The following is a 21648-nucleotide window of genomic DNA, read 5'->3' on the forward strand; positions in this document are numbered from 1 at the left end:
ACGAGTGAGATACCTTTATTCACGCTCAGAAGCCTCCCTCACTTAGCCAGGATGGAGCTGCCAGCGCCGCTGAAAGTGAAGCACAATTCAACCAAAACCACCAACAGAAAAACCGGATCTAAATTCCCATTTACCCGTGTTGAGGCCGGTGCAGGCCGGGCCCCCCGCCGCAGAGATTTTTGCCTTTTGGGGGAACCTAACGCCAAACCCCGCACGGCCCCACAGCAGGGCCTGCTCCCCGAGCCGGACGGGGCCCGGTTCTCGGCTCTGGTCCCGGCACTTTTATGGAGGAGCCCGAGCCCCGTCCCCCGACACCCGGGGCGACACCGGGAGCGCGGAGCGTCACCGCGAACGGCAGCGGCCAAGGCCCAGCGCCCCGGGCTGACGCTGCCCTACCGCCGGGGCACTCGCCACCCGGCTACCAGCCCCCGGGGCCAGCAAGGCCTGGCTCGGGCCCCGCCGGTTGCCATAGCGACGCCGGCCAGGCCTCCTCGGGAGGTCGCTGGCCCTTTAAGGCGGTGCTTGGAGGCCCGCGGGAGGCCGGAAGCCCACCGAGACGAACCGAAGGCCAGAGCGCCTCGCAGAGTACTTCCGGCCTTTCCGCTTCCGGCCGCGCGGGGCCTCGTGGTGGGCGGCTGGGCCGGGGGCGCTGGGGGCTGAGGGGCAGTGGGGTGTGGGGGAGACAGGGCGTGGGGTGCAGGGGGGCGTGGGGGGCTGGGGGTATTGTAGGGGGGCGGCAGGAGAGCTGGGGGGCTGTTGGAGCCCGCACAGGGCGGGGGGTGCTGGGGGGGCAGGGGGAGCGCTGAGTTGGGCCCAAGGGGCGCAGGGGCGAGCCGTGCAGCGGGTGCTGCGTGGCCTGGGCAGGGTGTGCGAGCAGCGGCGGGGGCGGCTGGAGCGGGACTAGTCGGGTTTCTTATGAAATTTCCCCGAATTTTGTGTGTCACAGGATTTCCTGCCTGGCTCAGCCCCAGAGAGGCCCCAGCCCTGAATGGTGACGGCGGGCGGTTACGGGGGCCCTCGGCGCTTCCCTTTGCGAGGTGCGTGAGAACCGGGCGAGCCCCGGGCATCTCTGCCGGGCAGGGGGCTCCGGGGGTCCGCGAGCGCGGGGCTGGGGAAGGGCTGCTGGGTGGTGGGGCCAACAGGCCCAGCCTCGTACCAGCCAGCCTCACCCGTGCCCCAGATCAACTCCCAGGCGGGCTCCGTGCTGGGGTTCATCCTGTGCAGTAACAGGTGTGAGCATTCATGCAGCCTTTTGATGGTCATGTATGATACTGCATACAACAGGCTCCCCAAGCCAAGGAAAAACAGCTTTTAGATTAGTTTCTTTAATGCATACTGAATCTTCTTTTGAAAATCATCTGGCAAAATTAACCTGATACTACCCTTCCTTTGCAGGCAAGTTTTACAGGCATGGAAAGCAGAACTTAGATACATTGCTCATATATTTTTTTCACCTGATTTATCACTGGTATTATTTGAATTCCAAAACTCAGTTCCCTGCATAGTAGGGAATACTGATGGGGCGGTTTCTTTACTTGACCGAATTGTAAGGCTTTGCGGGAACCTGTGTACTTCGCTTTCTTGTTACATCTGTGATTTCCTTTACTGTTTGGTTTTTCTCTTACAGCTGGGGAGTTCAGCTGGGGTCACAGCTCAGGCGAGCCCTTGCTCTCGCAAGCATGGGGAAGGGATGGGGAAGGCCTGCGCTGTGAACCTGGCACCAGAGTGCTTTTCCTCTTTGGTGTCGGTTGGGGGATCAGGCTCACAGCGAGGTCACCCCAGATGGTTCCTCTTATGCAGCTGAGGAGCTGTCAGATGGTGGGAGGAAGCTTAAACCAGCTTTGCCATCAGACTGTTTTGCTCGTGGCTGCAGCTGATCTGCTGGTGATCGGCAAGCTCTCTCAGTGCAGTTTGGGATAAAATTAATTAATATTTCATTGCTACTGAAATGGGATACCCTCCCTGCCCCCGAAATGCTTCCTTTGCTCACCTTGACCTGGCACTGGGATTTGTCAGGCCCCTCTGTGAGCTGGTTTAACCCATTAAAGCAGCAAAAACAAAGGGGAGAAAAATAGGTAACTTTCTAGCATGCTAATGAGGTTGTGGGAAGAGCTAACAGCATCACAGGTTGGGAGGGAGAGGAAAGACTGTGTAGTTCAGGGGAGGGAGAACCGACTTTTCTGGCCCCCTTTCCTCCCCACCGCAGCAGCCTTGTTTTGCAGGGGAGCTGCGCTGTGCTGTACAGACTGCAGCGCTCGCGCTGGCTGTGCAGGAGCTGTCAGATGCCGTATTTCCATCTTAAAACCAGGGGCGCTGCACACCAGCAGCACCCGAGCTAGAAGGACATGATTGATGTGTCCGTCTCGGGAGCTCTAATATGCTGTTGCTCTGTCCGGTTTCATCCTGTTTTAACCAGATGTGTGAACTGTCTCTGATAATTTTAGTGGGGTGTTAATTTGGGAGCCTGATGGTTTCATAAGCTCGCTGTTTAATTCTTCATGTCGCACCTATTTGTTCATCAGGTGGTTAATATTTCCACTGTACCTCTCACCTAGCTGATGCTGCCAGGGTAACCACAACAGTATGAATTATATTTTTGAAGAAACTCTGTTCATACTGTGCCTCCTCAGCAGAAATGAAGGCATTTCTCTGGCATGGGGCCTTCTGGTGCCAGACCTGAGCGCTGCGTCCCTGTGACACGACACTGCTCCAGTACAAGCTCACTTTGCCAGCTCCGATATGCTCGGACCGCTCTGGGAGGTTAACGCCGTGCTGGCAGGCTTTCTGCTGGCCACGCATCTGACCTGCTGCTGCCAGTGGCAGCCAACAAAAGCTCTAGGCTGTGCGTTACGGCTGTTTTGGCAGAAATGCGGTCACGTTCCCATGCGTGGTGTGATCAGGAGCGTGCCTGGCTTGATCTGGCAGCCTTATTGTACCATAACACCACAGGCGTGAGAGTAGCTCTCCCCAGCTGGGCAGGAGATGGTGCCAAAAGGGTGCTAATGCGCTGTGGGAAGTTTTTGTGGTAGAAATACTACAGGGAAGGATTTTAAGGAGAGCTGGGGGTGTGGCGCAGCTTATCTTCGATGCTTTGGTTGATGCTGATCCAGAGAGGATGGGTCTGTGTAGGCCAGCAGTGTCTCGCTTTAGCTGGGTTTCTGGCTAACGCCCTGACTGGGTGTTGTCTCCTGCGCCGAGCAAAGCTGTGCTCCCATCACCAGCTGAAAAGTCAAAAGTCACATGCTTTGAATTTGTAACGCTGAACTGGCCTGGGCAGAGCTGTCTGACAGTCTCAGGCTGCACTTAGAAGATGTTTCACTTGTGTGCTGCTGCAGGCTGACATCCTTTTTTATTAATTGAGCAAGCATTTCTCTTTCCTTTTGCTAATGTCGCTCTTCCTTGGGTTACAAATTGATATTTTTGGCCACATGGGCTGTCAGAATAAAGCATATGGAGCCCTAGACAGGGTCATTGCAAGTATCCTAATCTTAGTTGCACCTGGAAAATGAGCTCTATTGATCCTTTAAATCCCAAATTTATAAAGTATCCTCTAAGCTTGAAGAATCTTAATTTTAGAAACAAGGTTATTTGCCACATGGAGGATTTTCTTGTCAACTAACCTTTAAACAACAAAGCATTTTCTTATTTCAGTTAACATGTAATGTAACCGTTTGCAGGAGGGCCCTGGATCAAGACCTCTTTGTGACGGCCTTGGGCACACACTGAGCAGCTCTGACGCCTGTGCCCAGCTTTCCTGCAGCATGCTTGCTGCAACTGAACGTTCCTTTTCGGGTGGTGGGACCAGGAGATCGTTCTACGGGATGGTGAGAGCACTGCCCTTGCAGTTTGGTTATACCTGTGTGGTTTTGGTAGGTTATAGAAAGTAGTTTTGCCTGACTAGATGGTAAACATGAATAAAATCTGGTTCTCAAAGTTGACTTTCTTCCTGTCTTCATATTTAATACTTGCTATTGTGCATGAGCAAGATAGAAAGATTTTTAATGTGCTGGAAGTTTGCATACAGGCAAGTAGGTGCATAAAACTACTTCTACACTGGCATTTGTGGGTTGTGCCCGGGGCAGTCACGCCAGAGCTGTGCAGCGCTCTCTAGACATGGTGCTCTGGGGATCTGTAGGGGTAATTCAACCTTGGGTTCAGCAGTGCTGAAGGATTCAAGAGCATCTCCTCGGTGTGCCAAGCTCCCATCTCCACTAGAGGGTGTGAAGCTCTGCGGAATGGTTGAATTTCCCCGAAACTGGAAAAACGAGGTTTTCTTGCTTTAACCGGATGTGCGGGCAGCGAGGCCGTTACGGGATACGTTCCCGTTGAAGATCCCCAGTCTGCGCGTTGGCAGCAGCCCAGACTGTTTGCACATTACACAACCGTTAGCCGGGGCGCTGGGCACTCCATGTGATGGTGCTCAGCCCTGGCCAGTGGAATTATTCATAAGCAATGTGCGTGTGTGCCCAGGGGGGTTGATACAGTTAGTGGTGGCTGGTACCTGGAAGAGGTGACTTGTTCCTTCCACCTGGGTAGTAAAATGTACCCTTGCTAACAGCAAGTAGTAACTTTTCACTTGTGCTGCAAAGAGCCTGGCTCCTAGATTTCCTTTCGTAGACAAAGGGAATTTCCACTCGATCTGCAACTCCCAAGCCAAGCCTGAGGCCAGTGTGCTGTGAAATGCCATGAACCCCGTGCTCCTCGCTGGGTTGTGCGTGTTCCCTGTGCTTGCTGCTCAGGATGTGCTGCAGAAGCTGCTCGGCTCGTGGTGCCCATGCTGGCTCCTTGGCTGAGTACAGGATTTCTTCGTCGCTGAATTTTGCCTCGAAGTGTCCCGTTAAGAATAAATTCCTGCGCAGAACCAAACCCTGTAGTGCTGGCTCTGCTCCAGCACTCTCAGTGCCTGAGGAGTGCCCGAAGGAGAGATGGGCATCTCCGTGAGTACGTGATTGCTGTGGCTTGAGATGCGGAGGAGCGTACGCTCCTCTCCGGCTGCTGGGACCGGAGCGGGTCTGTAGACATTTTGGAGCTCGATCTTTATATCCAAGCAGTTCTTGGCTGCAGGATGGTGTCTGCTGGTCACTGCTCCTGCCGCAGCTGGTTGGGTGCCGGGGCAGAGGCCGGCTGGAGAGCAATGGCGTGGTGCTCGTGGGCTGAGAGGAGCGTGAGTGGGGAGAGGAGGTTGAGGCAGTGCCTGGAGGAAGGGCATTCCTGCAACAACTTTTCTGCCTTTGCTTTGCTTTCAAGGAAATTTTACATCTTTTTGACCTTGTCGCTTCCGCAAAAATAATGTCGATGTTCTCTTTGAAGGTTTTAATTCAGAATGGGTCAGCAAGGAGCTGGTCACTGATTGCATTTAACAAAAACGTGCTTTTCCCCAGCTGGGGGATGCTGTGTCGTGCTACTGCCAAGTGTGGTCCCCGGCCTGTCCCAGCACCTCTCCCAGGGTCTTGCTGTGAAAACAGTCCAGCGGCTGAGGTCATTAGTTGCAGTAGAAGCACCGTTACCGTAAAAGCCTCTTTGGGCTGACAGGTCCAGGCAGGACGCAGCCTCTGCCAGCTCGGTGTGCCGCGGTCTCTGCTTAACCCACGTGCAAAGTGGGTTAGAGACTGCAAACAGCCTTCGTTTGAGGAAAGCACAACCGACCTGGGGGAAGTGGGTCAGTCGGATATTTGGGGCAGTGTAACTTGCACATTATGCTTAAGAATCTTACTTGTTTATCAGCTGAAATGACTCAGATTGCATTGTAAAAGCAGCTTGTGCCTGTCTGGAGAAGGGTGATGCATCCCCTGTCCCTGCTTGCCTGCTCCCAAGCCTCGTGTGGCCCCGGGAAGACGGGTGCACCCAGGTTTGCTTATCAGCGGCCCATTTGGTTTTCCTACAACTTGAAGCTGCTGTGAGCCTCTTAAATAGGAACTGAGAATTTATTGCCAAGACAGAGTAGGCAAACACCCTAGCCAGTCAGTGTTGGTGTCACATGCATATGTTTTGAAGCTTGTACTGGTTTACTAATTTTGCCCACTAATTGGGCAGAATTAATCCCTACTGTGGTTAGGTCCAGGCTCTCCCAGAAGGGAAATTGGTTTTAACCCTGTGGTCAACAAGGTGCTTGTCCCCCTCTCCCTCGCTGCTCTCTCTTGCCCGTGGGCAGGTGGGCAATGTCAAACAGCTTGTCTTCTCCGAGGATTTCACGTGTCCCCAGCAGGTCGGTGCTGGGCAGGGCGCTGGGCGATGTGAGGGTGGCTGCCAGCCCTGCGTGAGTTGCAGAGGGACCCAGGAGAGGGGATGGTGGGTGTCTGTGTGTGAGCTGCAGTCTGGCCCCTGGAGCAGTGCTTTGCCCCAGCTCTCCAAACACACGTCATTTATTTTTCTTCCCGAGCTGTGAAGGAGGTTGTGTGCAAAGCGCTTTGGCCACCACTGTGGCTCTGTGTTTTTACAAACACAACCCCACCGTCAAAGCGTGAGTAATTTTTTGGAGGAGCCTTGTCCGCCGTTTGCACCCTGCAAGCTGCGATAAGGTGGAGCCACGCACTTGTTTGTGCCGTTTGCAAGCCGTTCCTTCCTGAGTGGGTAAGAATAGCTCATCTCATGAGGGCAGGAGTCTCCAGAGCAATGAGTTATCTGCTTGGACATGCTCCCCATGCTGACAGCGAGCCGAGAGGAAGCGTGCTTTGTTGGAGCAAGGCCGTTACTTGCTGGAGGGAACATTGCTCTTTGGCAGGTCACAGACCTGGTGGCCCTCCAAGCACTGCTTTACCCTGCCCTGGGGCAGCGTGGTGCCTTTGCTCCCCGCGTGGCCCCTGGGTCTCTGCAGCTTCTGATCCATCTCTGGCTCTGTCAGCCTGCTTGGAAACGGTTCCGTGGACGGGAGCAGCTCTAATCCTTTGCACGGGTGGGTGGGCTGCCCTGCTGCAGCATCTGACCTGTTCTTCCAGCCCCAGGCAGCTCAGCTCCCCACTGCTCTTCCCTTACCCTCTTGGGTCCCCGTTTCCCAGCGCATGTGACTTCTCTGCTGGTTTCACCCTGTGCCCTAACGCGGTTCCTCCGGCCGCTCTGAGGACGTGGGACGGGAGTTGCTCCAGCAGCCCAGCGCCACAGGGAGCTGCAGTGCTCGCTGTGCTCAGCTCGGGCTGGCTCTTTGTACTGGTGCAACTCCCTCACCTGGCAGAAAAGCATTTTATTGTTGCTGGATTAAAGCTAGGCTGGCTCAGAGAAGGTCCCGGTGGGCGCTGGGTGAGGCGGCCCTCTGCCTTTTGGCAGCATCAAGCCCTTCTGTCAGCTCTGCGGGTCGGGGAGCTACAGGCTCAGTGGCTCTGCTTGTCCTAGCCTGCTGCCTGTGCACAGCTTCCTCCGTTCCTCCATTTCTGACTGGTGAGGTCATGCTCTGCGCGTCCCGTGGCTTTTTGGGAAGAGTTCTACCAATTGTGGTTTTGTGGGGGAGATTGAGATCCGTCCTCAGCTCTCCTGCAACGTAAACCCAGGGCACCGAGCACAGATGCTCTTGCAATCATCTCTCGTGCTTCTAACCACAGAACTGGGTTTTCTAATGACTTCTCAGTAGTTCTTACTGCAAGAGAAAATCCTGCTGGACTCAAGGCCCTGGAGATCTCACTGCTGAAGATCAGCCCCGAGCTCTGCCAGCATCTGGTGCCCACTGAAGCTGCCCAGCAGCACTGCCCAGGACAGCGGGCAGCTCTGCAGTGACGGCAGCCAGATCTTCATCGCAAAAATGGGTATGTGTGCACTGAACGCAGGATGGCAGAGTCAGGGCACTTGAGTTTCAGGAAATACTGCCCTTTCTGACATGCAGCTGATTCCTTTTCCCTGGCAGGAAAGTGTCCCAGCCCATGCAGGGATGCGATACCATTGCTGTCCGTGAGGGTCATCCACAGGGAATTACTTGGTTTTTTCAACCCATTTGGATGTCAAACTTCTATTGAAAGAGGTAAAACTCCAGATCAGGACTCTTAGACCAGGATGCAAATTCTCTACAATAACTCTTTTTTTCCCTAACAGAAAAGAAAAAAAAAAAAAAACAAAACCAAAACCTCTCTCAGTTGGAGAGCTCTGGTTGCAGGTGCAGTCAAAGCAGTCAGTGCCCTCTCTGCTGTGCTTGCAGACAAGGGTGATAACAGATTGTGCCACACGCAGCTCTCCAGCGTGGCCTGATAAGGAGGTTCGTGCTTGATAAAGTCTGTATAACCTGCTGGGCCAGAGCAGCCACATCCCTTGTCTTTTCGGACTGGTGGGAGCTAATCAGGATCTGCTAAATGGAAAAAGAGGAAAATCAGTCTTAGGGAAGGTGGCATGGGCTGTCAGGCTCCTCTCGGCAAAGCTAAGCGTGAGGCTGATGGCTTTTGCGTGGCTGGAGTGGACGCTGCGGGTCCTCTGTGCTTTCCAAATGCCGCACTTGGAAATGTCTTCAGAACTGGAGGCCCAGCTGGAATGAGGGGGTGAGCCGTTCTCTCCTCGCCAGCCAGCACAAGGCCTGGAGGACAAGCCAGAGCCAGCCGCCGCCTCTGATTTTCCACATCAAGTTAGTCTTCTAGGCTGAGTAATTATTCTCTCTTCCAGACAAGGTTTAAGGGGGTTGTTTTTATTGACATGATGAGGGGGCTGCTCTTAAATAATGGATCCAGGTCACAGAGCCCCGGTCTGGCCACTTCCCGTGTGTCCCCAGGCTGAGGGATGCTGCCTGGGTACAGCAAGCTTGGGACATCCTGATGCTGTGAGTGTTTCTTCTTACAGCCCTTCATCCCAAATCCAGTGCTCTAAAATTACAGCTTCTTCCTTTTTCTTTAGAATATATTCAAAAGGAAAACCCCAAACCCTCTGAATTTGGCCTGATTTGGGTTTTTCAGTGTTGGAATTTCCTGTGGAATAGAAAACCTGGACCTGGCCAAGGGATCATAAAAAATGTGTGAAAGTAAAACCTGCAGCGAGGCACCCCGCTCTGCTGGGCTCCCTTGATTTTGGTGGAATCTGTTTTGTGCTTTCACCTGGGTTGTTTAATTTTTAACTGGTCCATGCACGATGTTCTGGATTTAAAATGTGCCCTGTTCCCTGAGCGAGGGCAGCCCCTTGGGATGGAGGGGAAAAAGGACCTGCTGCTTCCTGCAGCCGGCTGCAGCAGAGAGGGGTGCGGAGCGTGAAACCCTGCGGGCGCCCGGGAGTAGCGGATGGATGAAAGCGCCTTTCCCGTGCCCGTGGGGCGGAATAATGTCCGACCCCTCTCATCTCCGCAGGGAGATGCAAGGGACGGGTCCCAGCTCCGGGGCAGGGAGGCCAGCGGGACCGCCAGCACCCCGAGCCCTCCTGTGAGATTCTCCATCCAAGGGTGGTGGTGCCAACACTGCGACCGGCTGAACGGGCACCGGGGGGAATTAACTCCGGGGCAAACGCAGAGGCGCTTGCAGCACGAGGGCTGAGCGGAGCCGGGGCTGCAGCTGAGCCATCTGGAGGAGGCTGGGGGGAGAGGAAAGTGAGGCGTGAGCTGTGCAGGGATGGTATTTTCTCTGCACCTCTGGTCTCTCCTCGTCCCTCTCCGTGCGCAGCCTTTGCTGTGCCCTGGTACTGTCTGGCAGGGCAGGGGGAAAGGACTGCCAGGGCCACGGCGGATGGTGCTGTGCTGCGTGCAGCATCCCGGTGTGCTGGTCCCAGCCTGGGCATGCCGGTCCCAGGAGAGACAGAGGAAGGTAGGACGGGGACCAGCCGTGTCCTCCAGTGCCGGATCCTGGTGCAAAGCCAGCTGCAGAGCAGCAGCCAGGGTCATAACCCAGCCAAGAAAATCCTCCATCGGCTGAGCATGAAATGGATATTTATGTGTGCAAGCACCAAATTAGTCAAAAAAAAAAAAAATGAGGAAGGAGGCAGAGGTGTTTGTATATGTGCCCATGTTTTACCTAAACTGCAGACAGGCCAAACCCTCAGCTCTGGGGCTGGGCTGCGCGGAAAGCCGGACCCCACCAAGGGGGAGCAGGTCCCACATGGAAGGGGAGGTGTTCTGGCTGCAGCGAATGGAGGCCAGGGGTGGGCAGGCGGCTGCCAAGGTAGGGCAGGTCGGTGAGCAATGGGGAAAACTGCTTTGACCTCCAGAGCACGTCCCAGCATGTGCCTTGCTGCGAAGATGGCTTCTCCCCTTGCACTAAGCCGTCAGTCCCCGTAGCCATGAGGCCACCTCGCTCCTCCATCATGTTGGTACTCGAGAACCAGCCAGGAGCCTGGCCATGCCCTGAGGCCGCATTCTGCTCTCCCTGCCCCTGCTCCTGGTTTGTGCTTAGGCTGGAAGAGCTCTGAGGTCTCTGCCTGGCAGGCGGGACCTTAAGCTGGGACAGGAATCGGTTAATGCTGTCAGCGTGTTATGCAAAGCGTTGAACTTTGCATTGTCGGAAGAGGAAATGGAAAACTTTAGCTCTGATTTGTACAGGAATTGAGAGCATGGAGATTTGGGGCTGTGGCCACTTCTGCTGGGCAAACAGCTGGAGAACTGCCTGGTTTCCACCTTTCCTCCCTCTCCACCACCCATTAAGGCTCTCCGGCAGCTCTCTTAGAGCGTGACATCTGGGAATAGTGCTAACCACCACCGGTCCAGCCCAGATCCTTCCACTCGGCATCGCTCAGCCTTTAGCAAAGGCTCACCTCTGCTAAGAGGCTGCTTTCAGCTGCTCCCTTGAGAGCCATTTTTAGGTCTGGCTGTAGGATTGGTCTTCCTTTAGCAGCAGATAAAGTCCTGTGTTTCCTGCTGGAGGGAGAGCCCAGGTTTGGGAGGGTGGGCTGGGTACAGCCTGAGCATCACTTGGGCCCTTAGTTCTTCCCAATGCCAAGACCGCACGGGGGGGGAACTGTGCTGAGATGATGGAAGGAGGGAGCAATCAAAGAAAGCTTAAAATTATATTTTTTCTTTAATCTGTAGCTAAGAAATCTGCCATGGCTCTAAGTTGGACCTTCCAGCCAGAGGTGAGCAGGCTTAATTTGACAGCTATTTCTTAAATATTTAAGAAGTTGCCTGGAATAAACTGAATGCTTCCGAGTAGTGACCTAAATTCCACTTGCTGTAAATTTCATTAGAAAGTGGATTTGTGTGCCTGCCAGGAGCAGGCCGCTTTGCAGCTTCATTGATCTGCTCAAACCATGTGCTGTGCAAATGCCTTCCTCAGCAGATTTTTAAAGCGCTCACTGCTGCGTGCTACTATCCCGAAATAGGGTTTGTTTCCTTGCTTTTCTCCTCTCTTCCTCTCTTTTTTTTTTTTTTTTTTCTTCCTGGTGCAAATGCATCATTTGTTTACTAATCACGTCTCATCGTTAGCTGCACGGAGTCATCCCACTGGCTGTGTGGGCAAGGATATAGCAGCTGGGAAGAAAAATACCGCTCTCCTTCAGCTCGCTTGATGTGCTTTGCTCTCAAATCCCCATCCCGTGCTGTGGAGGCCAAAGACCTTTGCAGCCCCGGGGGCTGCCTGCAGCTCTCTGCTCTCCAGCGAGCTCACCTGCGGTTCTGACACCCCTCGAAGAAGCTTCCTTCCCTTCCGCTGTCCCCAAAGCGATGTCTATCCCCGTGCAACCACGACTTTGGATCTTGTGGAGAGGTGTGATGGTAGCACAGATGGCACGTACTGAATCTTACTAGGGAAAAAAGCCTGGGGAGATGTGGTGCTGCCAGACCTGTGGATGCACGAGCAACAAGCATCTCCCCAAGCCCGAGTCGGGTCGCGCAGCTGATGCTGAATTCCCTTCCCGTGGCAGCATGGTTGTAGCCCACCTGCCCAGGCTGAAGGTAGTGTAGGGGGGCTCCACGCAGCCACCACGGGGACATAGGGCCTGTGCAAAACTACGGCTGCTCCCGCGTTGTCAGACATGGAGCATCGCCTGCTTGCGCTGAATGAATGGGCGAGGGGAAGGGCGATGTGACCGTGGAGCCCTGCAGTTGGGTACCCAGCCCTGCCCTCCAAGGGAACCCTGTTCTGGGGCTGGGGGGACATGACATCCCTGTCCCACTGCCACTTCTACCTTTGTCTCTGCACAAAGCTGATGGTCTCATGGGGACCTCCAGCCCAGGGATAGGCCCCATAACAGCACAAAACCTGACGTGTTTTGGAAACCCCGTGGCTTTGAGGTGGCTTGAGGAGGGTTGTGCACCCTGGGCGCTGCATGTGGAACAGGCAGACTGTGGCTGAGGCAAAGCAGCAGAAAATAAGGGACTAACCAACAACCCTGTCCTCCAGAATGATGTGCTGGCACCCAGCAGGATCTCTGGCGGCTCTTCCCAGTTCCCAGCACATGGCAGAGCTGGCTTTCCAAGAGGAGCTTTTCTACAAAAGGACAATCCCAGCACTGCCAGGCTGGCACGGAAGGCAGACGGGGGTGGGCTTGGATTCAGGAGTGCACGCTCACGTTGGAGGTATGTCTAAGGGAACTGGTTGCACCTCAGAGGAGTGGTCTCCAAAGGGTGAGATTAGAAAACGTGGGTTTTCCTCAGCCACCTCCAGAGATGGAGCCTGTGCAGCTGGGGGCATGGGAGGGACTGAAGATACCCTAAACCCCCCAGGAAGGGTGGCTAGTGTCAAGGGTGGAGGGCGGAGAGAAATGTCCCCCTCTTCTAACTGTTGTCTGTGTGGCTTGCTTATGGCTGAACATTGGGAAAAGACATCTGGGAGGGGTCCGGTGCTCCTCTTGCTGCATGGGTGATGAAAGTGGGAAGAAATCCCTGTGCCAGAGCCGTGGAACACAGGGCTGCTCTGCCTCCTGCCAAGGACTCCGCTGAGTTTTGGCGAGATATTGGCAAGGCTGACGCAAAGCAGGAGCAGCCTTTCCGCTGCCTCTCCCTCCGCTTTGGCTGCCAGCACAGACGATGCCCAGGTGTGGTGAACCTGGCTGTCCTCTCCGCTGGGAGAGGTGCTGCTTCACCTCCACTGTGTGACGGTGATTTATTTTCGGAAGTTAAACCTAGGGCTTGAACAAAGAGGCCACAGCCTGGGCCAGCAATATGGGCTATCTTGGGGACAGGGTTGTCAGCATCCAGACAAGGGCTAAATTAATTTCCCATAAATCTGAAATGCTCTGCCGGTTTCCCGGCCTCTCAGCATCTCTGCTGGAGTCGCCTGTTATTTATTCGCCTGAGGTCTAAGGAGATGTGCCGTAGGTTGTGCTGAGGCAATGGCCCGGGTCCTGTTCCCTCCTGCTGCCAGCACCCTGAGCTTTTCCTTACCCTGGCCACTGATGCAGGGCTTCTCTCCTGGCTTCATCTGTCCCCAAGCCTCTCCTGTCCCCAGCTGTAGGAAAGGCAGGGAAGAAGGAAAATTGGAGGCAGGAGGTCTCCTGGCTCTCTCCTGCTTTGGTTTTGGGCAGCGTGGGTGGTTCAGCCCCTTTGAAGGAGGCAGGCAGTGCCGGGAAGCAGAGGCTCTGCAGATTCACCCACCGGTGCCCGGCTGAGAGGCGCTGGGGACCGTGCTGGCCTGGCCGTGCTGGCACCGGCACCTTCCCCGCTTCGCTCCCCTGCCTGCCGCAGTGATGCTGCTCAGCACCCCCGAGCCTGGGCTTCGTGGCTGGAGCAGATGCAGCTGCAGTCGTTAGTGCTGAGGAAAGGGGTGGTCAGGGTGTAGCTGCCGCAGGAATCTGGTTTGAAGTGTCGGGACTGTTACCAAAGCAGCAGTTTCTGCAGCCCACGAGGGGGTTAAGTGAAAAATGAAATTTCTCTCTATCTCCTTCCTTGTGCTTTCTCATCTCCGCCAACGGAGCTGAAGATGGGGGAGGATTTTTTTTCTATATTTAGCTTTGGAGAAATTGCTATAACTAATCGGCTTTAGGATACTGGTCTCTCTCTTTTATCTTTTTCTGTCATTAAGACCTTGTCATGTGGCTGTGGACTGCAGCTCGCTGGCTCTCTCTGTTTGCTGGGCTCAGGTTTTTTTTCATGGAGTCAATTAATAACCCGTAAAAATAACACCTCCAGCTGTTCCACTTGCAGCTGCCGGGCTGGAGTCTAATTACCGGGCCTTGGATCCCAAATCCTGCTTTGCATGTAAAAAGTGCCAGTGAATAGGAACAGGCGGAGGAGATGGCAATGCAAAAACGGAATGTGGTTTGGGGTGCTATTTTTAGCCTTTTCAAGCCAAATGTAAAAAGCCCCTTAGGCTGCTTGTGTCCTGCTGAATCTGATCATATGCACAATATTGTTCCCATGGCACAGCGCAGCAGCCAGGCTGGGCTGGGGTTTATTTTTGGCAGTTAGCTTGCCTACATTTAAAACCTCCTTCTGGGTTAGTTTGAGCAGGGCTGTGTTGATGTGGCTTACCTCCATGTACTAATGGGTTTTTTTGCAATCACCTGCAGTTCTCTGTGTGCTGCTGGATGTGGGCACGGCAGCGACGGGCAGGGAAGGCGCACAGTTGCTCACCCAGTACAGAGCTTGCATCTCACAGAGTGGTGGTAAAGGGGTGCTCAGCCCCCCTCAAAAAGTCCTTTCCTACTGATTGAGATGCAAAATGACTTTAGCTGGAGCTCTGGTGGAGCAGTGATCTCCCTCTCGTGTCATCCTGTCTGTCTTGCACCCTCTTCTGCTTCCCGAGCAGGATGTCATCTCGGGGTGAACCTGCTGGGCAGATTTGTCCTCTGCTGCTCTGGAGGCTGGGGGTCCTGCTCTGCTCGGCTGGAGCTGCCTCGACTCCCACCACTGCCGCCTCCCGTCCGTCTGACCTCTTGCTTCCTCTGGGGGCTCAGGACCCCCCTCCTTTCTTGTGCAGCAAAGGCCCAGGTGCACGCAGGGTGTCGGGGAAGGGGCACTGAGGAACCATTGGGCTTGTTTCCAGTCTCTGTCCAGGGAGTCGTACTGGGGCATCTCGGTTCTTTTCATCATCAGGCTCTTGTTTAATTGAGACTCGGGCTGGTTATGACCAAAAGCAAATTGAACAGAACAGCTGGTCATTAGCTAATTTGAAACACTCAGTGGTCCCACGTTAGTATGTACCTATCAGCTTGAAATCACAACTGCAAATAGGCTTCCTGTGCTGGAGATCATCCCCTTCGTTAGACCAAGTTATTTTGAGATTGCTCTTTGGAAGCTGCCCTCAGAAAAAACTCCTACACATCCCGCTTGCACAGGGGTTGCAGAGCCAGTGCTTGGCTTGAAAGGCAACTCCACGTCTTCCTTCTCAGCTCAGGCTCCCCCTGCCCCGTGCTGACAGCTACAAGAGCCTGGAGGTGTTAAATATATCATCTCTTGTCCCTAGAGAGATGGAGCCAAACTCTCAGTGGGTATCCCTTCAGTGGAGCTCTGCTACCAGTTCACTTAGGCTATCAATCTCCGTTCAGTCTTGCCTAGCAAAGAGATTGCAAACCTGGCTTTCCATCATGCGGTACATTAGCCAAATTAATTCCAGGACGGAGAGTCAGCCAGTGGTTTTCGAGGCCGAGACAGATTAATGCTGCAGCCATGTCAGAATCAGCAGAGCTGCTGCCTGCAGCGTGGCAGCTCCCTGGATGGAGCCAGCCTTCCGCTCAGCAATGCCCTCCGTCTCACACTTTTCAGGAGCGTTGAACTCGCTGGAATCACTGACACAGACAATTCAATTGGAAGGAACATCTGTCTCTAAATTGCGCTCTCCATTCAGGCTGCCGCCGCTGCAAGTCGGTGACATTTTTTTTATGCGTCTTGCTCGCTTTCTTTAATCTCCCAAACACAAACACACCTGTGGAGCACAGGAAGGTTCCTCCCCTGTGATGAGGAAAAAGAAATTAGCAAACGGATCGAGCGTGTATAGCAAATAATGAGATTGCCTTGGAACAGGACCGGAATTCATGGAAAAGAATTCTGCTGATCAGAGAAGATAAGCAGCATTTCTAGGGCCTGCAAACAGCGCCGTGAGACTTATGTTTCTCAAGTGTTTTCTAGGAGAACCTTGGATGAAGGCTGCCAGCACAGGCCTGATCCACAGACAGTGTGATTTAAGAAATAAACCCTGCAATAGCTATACTGGTAATTATTTTGGTGTGCAAGTGCCTCGTAATGATATACCTCATTTTCCTTCAGGCACGGGAATGAGCTATAGAGGTACAGGCAGCGTGATGCTGGCAGAGGCTTGTCCTGAGGGAGCTCCGGTGAAAGGGTGCAGAGTTTGCAAACCCAGCACCGGTGGGGTCAGTGCGCACTTTTAAGAGGAGCTGGATTTGTGAAATACTTTCAATAATAAGTAATTGTTTTTTATTGCTATTCTGGTATTCAGGAAAAAAAAATTATCAACAAATTACAGGCAAATTGGGACAAAGTCTATACCTGCTGAGCGACCCAACAGCTTGATTCAATGCTTGAAGTAGATGAGAGTATTTGTACTGTCAGACTCATTAAAAAGAGGGATAGCAAACAGCCTTTGTTTTTATTTTTACAGGAAATGTATTCATCCTTGCATTTGCTATGCCTCTTGGCTGAGCCTGATATTTTTCTGAGGATTGAAAAGCATTATTAACGAAGGGATCAGATCCAGGCAGACCTTTAAGTCACTTAAAGAGACGACTGGTAATGGGCTGTTTGCAGTGAGCAGGTCCGGGCGGCTCCCAGGCAGCAGCACAGAGGCACAGCGAGTGCTTCCAAAGGGAATTGGAAAAGCTGGGCGTTCCCAACAGCCCAGTAAACCCTTCCTCACTTGCAACCCCAGCTCCTGGTATTATGAGCGTGACATCTTCAGCAACAATAAAATACCCCAGCAAATAAGTTATCACTTGGATGATAACTTTTTCCCTTTATACCAGAAAAAAGGTGTGTATGGGAAGTTCCCTTTGGGAATTTGCCACCTTCTGATGTCTGAGGGCTAAAATCGTCTTGTGGGGACCCAAAATGGTATCTCCCCTTCCTCACACTTCCCAAGAAGGCCATGCTATCGACCTCTTGGGTGTTACATATATCCAATGGTATTGGAACGAGTGTTGGATTTGATGCTTCACCCAGCATATACACTCCGCTAGCTCCTCACGCTTTAATTATTTCTGTACCAGCAGCCCCCCCTGCACCACCTGCTCGCTTTTGCTTTAGCACTGCGCTGCTTGCAAGCGGTGACGCCGAATTCGCTGCAGGAAGCCTCGTATGGTTACGGGCTTTACAATGAGAGGATGTGAATAAGGGCTGGGATCCTTTCCACATACTCATCCCAATTCACGTATTTTATGAATCAGGACTTGGTCCTATTTGCTAACGTTCGCCTGTGTAACCTTTGCTATGTCAGTGGTGCCTGTGCTCTGATGTCAGCTGCCGGAGTCCAAGCGCTGGCAGCTGGTGTCTCTGGCCAGCTCCCAGCCTACAATTCAATTTTCCTGTCAGTCACTTCAGAAGAAAGGAAAAAACATGTTTCTGACTATTTGTGGCATCAAAACATAAAGGCCTCCAGTCTACAAGGTCATTTAAGGCTTTTTTACACTGTGAGACATGGGAAAGTTCAGATAAATCAAATAATGGTATCAAGTTAATACAACTTCACTTCTACTGCACTGGGCTGCAGCAACCTAAGGCCGGTTTAATCCTGAATAAAAATCTCAGCACAAGAGTTCAATGCCTTCTATGTTTTGGACATTAACATCACCGAACATAGGCTGGTCTGGAGTTACTTGACCCTGTTCCCAATCTCGTCAATGATGGAAAACTACTGCTGAGCTAAAAGGCAGCAGTGTGTGGGGATCTGGGGATCCCCCTGGGAGTGAAGAGCTCTGGTCTGCTCTCTCATACTGACTTATGGCATGCCTTTTCATATCGCGGTCAGCGAGACTCGACATTTATCTCTGCGCATTGAGGTTGTTAGTATGTTCCCTGCCATTACAAAGGGCTTTAAGATCTCCAGAGATACACAGAGAGACTTCTCCTCCTGTGTACCACTTCCCCATTACGGGCCACATATAAAAAATGTGTAAGCTGTTACAGATGAGCACGTTCAGGTATGGGTCTGGAGGACTCAACTTGGGCGTCAGAGTCGCTTTGGTTTTAAGAAGGAATTCAGACCACCTCATATCCAGCACCACCGGATACTGGCTCCCTAGGCTGACAAGGGAAAGGAAAAATTGTGACACCTAGTTAAGTACCTATAATGCGTTTAATAAGAACTGTGTGTAAACCAGAATCGTATAGCCCCAGGGCACAACCCTCCCGTTAGCTGTTTGTCAGTCATCATGCTTATTTTAGCTGGAAATGTTGTCATTTGGGAACTTCTTCTTGGTTTTAAAGGTGTAGGAAGCAGGCATTTATTTCAACATAGCCAGTGGTATGTAAAAAATTCCACTGATTCAGATGGGACTGATTTATTAGGGACGGCTCTTACAGAACTTCAGTATATCTGAACTCAAAATCTCATCCCTCTTTCACATACTTTTAATAAACATATGGCTGAGCAGCGAGACCTTGGTTGAATGCATGTTCTCTCTTGAGACATTCTAACAATCATCTCCCCTTTTTAGTACAAAAGCTGTGAAGACGAGACCTGCTGGACAGTAAGAAGCCAGAACCGCTTCACTTTTATTCACTCTCTGGGATACAAGCAAAAGAAACCAGAGCAAGTCCCTGCCTGCTGAAATTCCAGGGGCTCACACTGAATTACAGCAAGGCCTGGAGGCATTTTGAATCTTTTCTTGTATACATCAGCTCCACGCTGCTCCCGGGCAATTGCACTTTAAGTTAGTTAATATTAATAATAAAGGATTGACTACCAATAGTTCCCATTCATTTCCATGGCAATATTGCCTGAAACAAGGTAAGTGACGGGGGCTTTGAGTTGTGTAACCAAAGTTCCTAACGTGAAGGAATGCAATCCAGGAAAAGTGTTCAGGCGGTGGGGAGTGACTGACCTTGCGTAACCTCCCAAAGGCCCAATTTCCCTTCATATCTAGCAGGCTGCATTCCTAATTTTCTGGAAATATTGTACGGTTTGCGCTTTCAGGCTGTGTCCTCTGGCCTTCAGTCTCCAGCATGCCTCACAGCATTCCTTAAACATTTCACCCACCCATTTATTCATTTATATTCCTTCTAACGATGCACTGCTGGAGCTTCCGTAGGAGAAGATGTAACAGGAATATAAACAGTAATAGAAAAATTTAAAAACATACTACTTTCTTCTTCTGTATCCATCTTCTTAAGATTATTGTTTCTGCTGAAAACAGGTGAGACACCTACCACAATTGATATAGACATTAAATTATGGACTTTAATGCTTTCACTTTATCAATAAACTCTGAATACCTTTGAAAGTCCAAATAAAGCTTTTTTGGTTATATGGCCATTTCTTTAAGTAGAATAGTGGCAGTCAAGAAGAATTAAAACACTTCCCAGAATCTAAAGAGAGAAATGTTACGAACAAAGAGGAATCTGAGTGGGCGTAAATTCCTCGCCCTGCTATGCTGGTAGGATTATATCTCAGGCTTTCAGAGCAGAAGGAGGATGTTACAGGCATAATGGCAGAGAATATAAATCAGATAACTAAATCTAATTACAGAGTTACTAGATTATCTAGTTGACTTCAGCTACATGAAGGCAACTGGCGAAGTGCCACAACAGAAACCAGATTTAAAGAAACAATTTCTCAACACATTAAACAACTTCTTGTTACAAGTTTCAGATTAGACAACAGACTATTCTTGACTTAACTTTAAAAGACACATGGTTTGTGAGGGAAAGAACTGTAGCTGAATCACTCGTTAATAGTAACCACAAATTCAGTCTTCTTAGAGAAAGAATTGCACCAAAAGGAACAGGATAATAACCCTAAATTTTAGTAGAAAGATTTATTTTCTGAGTAGCCCAGTAATAAAACATGTTCTGGGTAAAAGAATTGCCTTAATAGAGTCATTGAAGGGAACAGAGGCACGGGCCCTTAATTTTCAAGTCCTTATTTTAAGACAGTTTATGCTACATTGGTACTGTACAAAACAATTGTATTTCTTGCGTTTAGTACATCATAGTTAAGCCATGCTAGACCCAGTCTAAGACAGAAAAGAACTCTTTCAGACATCCCAAACTGCAAAGCACCCCAGACTGGGTGACTGCTGGCTAAAGATAGAGGCAGAAGAGAGGCGGAGAGATGCTCCAGCGGTGACGGAGGCAGGTCTGGGCTGGGCCCTGCGCTCCCACAGCGGGTGCAGAGTTCCTGCTGTGGGGCAGAGCTCCCGGCAGGTGCCAGTGCCCCAGCCTGCACACCTCCTTCTGCACCTCCTCAGGTGATTAGCCTAAACAGGGTGACTGCTTACTACTAATGAAACAATACAGTACTTTGTCTCAGGAGATACCATCTGTGATCCTAGGCTGCAGTTCTTTGCCCGTTCAGGAAAGATAAGCCATGTCCCAGCCAGGCCTGTGGGCAGTTTCTGCCCCGTGCTTGCTCTCCCTGGCCTGGCACCGTCTCCCTGAAGCACCCAGTGATGCCACGACAGCTGTGGCCGTTACTCTGGGCCCTCACACCCCTCCATCACGCTTGGTGTCCAGCTGGGATGCCTCAGACCCAGCATCGCTACCTAACCTCGCCTCCTGCTTCTGGTCGTACATGGCACCCACGCAGAGCCCCTGAGGAGCCAACGGGCCCAGGCTGGGCCACGGCCTCGCCTCCAGGAGGGACGTGTATGCCAAACCCTCACGCTGAGGGCAGCAATGAAGGGTTTAGGACAAAAGCGGTACTCAGGGAGACTGAGGCAAAGGGAGGTGCCCACAGAGGATGCCCCAGCCCTGGGTACCGCCTCTGTCCGTGTGCCTGCGGGTGTGAGAGCAGCTCTGCCCCCTCGCTGCCGCCAGCACTCCGCCTCACGCACTGCGCATGCACCTCCCCCCAGCCGGTGACAGTGCGCAGGCGCGGGGAGAAGACTCCCGCAGCTCTCCCCCGCTTCCCCGAGGGGCGACCGCGCATGCGCAGCCCCTGGCCGGGGGCCAAGCCCCGCCCCCGCCCTGTCACTAGTAACAACAGGCGGCGGCGCCCGCCCACTCTCCCTCGCCGCCGCTCCCTCCTCCCCCGCCGGAACCGGCGGCAGCGCTGCCCCGCGCCGGCATGAGGCCAGAGTCCGGCCGGCCGTCGTGACGGGAGGCGGTAAGGGTCGCCGCGCGGGTGCCTGCCCCTTGCGTTCTCCTACCCGTACTCCGCCGCTCGTGTTCCTTTCCCCCCCCCCTTCCCTTCCCCCCGGCGTCCCTTCCCCTCAGCCCCACCGCCGCCGCCGCCGCTGCCGTCCCCCGCGGCAAGTTTCCCGCCGTCCGCCCCCTGCCCGCTCTCCGCCGGCTCCCCTCAGCGCTAGCGGCGGCGGGCCGGGCCCCCGCGGTGAGCCCTGAGGAGCAGACGGCGCTCCCTATGTGGTGCCGGTGGGGCGGGTTAATGGCCCTGGGGCGGGTCACGGTGCCGCCGCGGCCGCTGGGCTCTCGTCCCCCCCTCCCCGGAGCGGGCGGCCCCGTCCGGAGCCCCTCAGGGGCAGCGTGGGGCTCTCCCAGCGCGGAGCAGCCCGCGGCGAGGCTGTCACAGGTGTCCGCCGGGTCCCGTCCCCCTCCCCGGAGCGTCCCGGCCTGGAAGGGGCACGGCGGAGCGAAGGCAACGCTGCCCTGGCCAGCGGTGGAAAGAAACGTTGAGTTTTTGTTGTGTAACTCTTTTTTTTTTTGTTGTTGTTGTTGTGTGAGGATTATAGAGGGTTTACGGGTTTTTTGCTGATTCA

The 21648-nt window shown here is 53.0% G+C and overlaps 1 protein-coding gene, 1 long non-coding RNA gene and 1 other non-coding gene across 6 annotated transcripts in view; all 3 read left to right on the forward strand.

Annotated features, from left to right (window-relative positions):
• Positions 1-575: 575 nt before the first annotated feature.
• On the forward strand, positions 576-18656 carry LOC129214811 (uncharacterized). 2 transcript variants are annotated; one of them, XR_008579817.1, is made up of 3 exons: positions 576-627; positions 947-1037; positions 3678-3926. It is a non-coding gene; the product is annotated as an uncharacterized LOC129214811 (long non-coding RNA). The 2 variants fall into 2 exon arrangements; XR_008579818.1 differs by lacking the exon at positions 576-627 and adding an exon at positions 18430-18656 and having other exon boundaries at positions 821-1037; positions 3678-3824.
• Positions 1104-1283, forward strand: LOC129214855 (small Cajal body-specific RNA 16). The gene has a single exon (XR_008579834.1). It is a non-coding gene; the product is annotated as a small Cajal body-specific RNA 16 (non-coding RNA).
• A 2261-nt stretch (positions 18657-20917) lies between the features above and the next one.
• The window catches only part of SEC14L1 (SEC14 like lipid binding 1), a 43531-nt gene continuing 42800 nt past the window's right edge, over positions 20918-21648 (forward strand). The window contains exon 1 of one of the 3 annotated variants that reach the window (XM_054846427.1): positions 20918-21038. The gene's annotated coding sequence lies outside the window, so the exon portion shown is untranslated. Of the gene's footprint in view, positions 21039-21411; positions 21561-21648 lie in introns of those variants that run through there. The other 2 variants (XM_054846430.1, XM_054846428.1) reach the window with 2 other exon arrangements.

Source organism: Grus americana, chromosome 18 (assembly GCF_028858705.1).
Source record: "Grus americana isolate bGruAme1 chromosome 18, bGruAme1.mat, whole genome shotgun sequence".
In the NCBI taxonomy this organism is placed as follows: Eukaryota; Metazoa; Chordata; class Aves; order Gruiformes; family Gruidae; genus Grus; species Grus americana.